This window comes from Notamacropus eugenii, chromosome 7, assembly GCF_028372415.1.
Source record: "Notamacropus eugenii isolate mMacEug1 chromosome 7, mMacEug1.pri_v2, whole genome shotgun sequence".
Lineage (NCBI taxonomy): Eukaryota > Metazoa > Chordata > Mammalia > Diprotodontia > Macropodidae > Notamacropus > Notamacropus eugenii.
Window position 1 is genome coordinate 69,024,790 of NC_092878.1, and position 1,406 is coordinate 69,026,195.

The 1,406-nt window shown below is 40.3% G+C and overlaps 1 pseudogene; it reads right to left on the reverse strand.

The window, feature by feature from the left end:
- Positions 1–248: 248 nt before the first annotated feature.
- Positions 249–1,006, reverse strand: LOC140514287 (E3 ubiquitin-protein ligase RNF138-like; annotated as a pseudogene).
- Between the last annotated feature and the right edge of the window lie 400 nt (positions 1,007–1,406).

Genomic DNA, 1,406 nt, shown 5'->3' on the forward strand with positions numbered 1-1,406 from the left:
GAAACCTTAACATAAAAAAGAATAAGGTACAACATTTATATCAGCAGACTCCATTTTTCACCATTACCACATGGAAGTTCCTTTCAATACTTTTTAAGTAATACTATAACCTCCATTTTTCAAGGATGAAAAGAAAATGTTTCTCAAAGTCTATGCTTGTTTTACAATAAAAACGAAACAGTAGACTGAATTCCTTTTTATGAACATACACGTCAGATTATTGATGTTCATGTTGCTTTTCCCTCAAAGATGGCACTTGCAGATAGAAGATGCAGATGACTATAACCTTCAGAAGTTTACTTGATAAGATTTTTCAACAGCAGTCTGATACTGTGTATCCTCATCTATCTGAAGATTCACAAATTCTCCATAATTAGTGATGTCTTTGATTTAGATGACTAACAAAATTTCTAGTAATTTATCTAGAATCTCCCTATGGAAGAGATACAGGGACTATCTGAAAGAAGTGACTATTGTTACAATGATCCAGTAATCGTTGTATTGCAAAGTTTTCTTCTTGACACAAGGGACACTTCAATGTAGAATGCCTAGTACAACTCGCATCTCCCTGAGAAGTCTCTGTATTATCAGACTTAGATGTCTCACTCTTATTACTATTCCCTACCGAATCTTCAGAGATCTGAAAGTTTGGAATGATGGAGGACACACCATACTCATCCTGATACTTCTTACAAGATTTGTAATGATGTCTCACACTATAAAATTTATTCTGTTTTGTACATCATCTGCAGCTACCAAAAAATTTCCTCGTGACATTTTCAATGTCTAAGGCTCATTCAGGACATGCTACCTCTCTTCTAGTTACATTTGCACAATGGAGTGGACAGTGTATTCCACTTTCTCTCATAGCAGTCAGGAAAAGTTTTCTACAAAAAACTTATTGACAGGCCCTGGTGGGCTCCTGGGTCTTCAACACCTCCTGACAGATCGGACAGCAGAAGTCATCTTCTGTGTAGGATGTGGTGGTGGAGAGCATCTCAGCCATGATGTGGGGCTGGCAGGCCACAATAGTGACAGCAGCGGCCCCAGGCCTGGCTCCCTGAATGCACAGAGGGGCGAGGGAGGGGAAGGGAGAAGCAGCAGCTGCATTCGTAAGCTCCAATTCATATTTTTGTTGCAGGCTATGGATAGAGGAGCTTGACTTTGTTGTCTTCTGTTTGCATGTTGTGATTTTCCTCGTCACCTAAGCACAATGCTATAGTCTAATTCTTTTCCAGGTTTTTGCTCATTTCCCCAATCATTTACTTGACTTTTGAGCTATTTGTCAAGGTAGTTCTCTGCTTCCAGTGGGGCAATGAGGGTTGTATTGTCACCTGCCCAATCCCCCCACAATCTGTGGTATTAGAGCCCCAGAAACAGTGACTGCAGCTGCCTCTGCTGCTTTT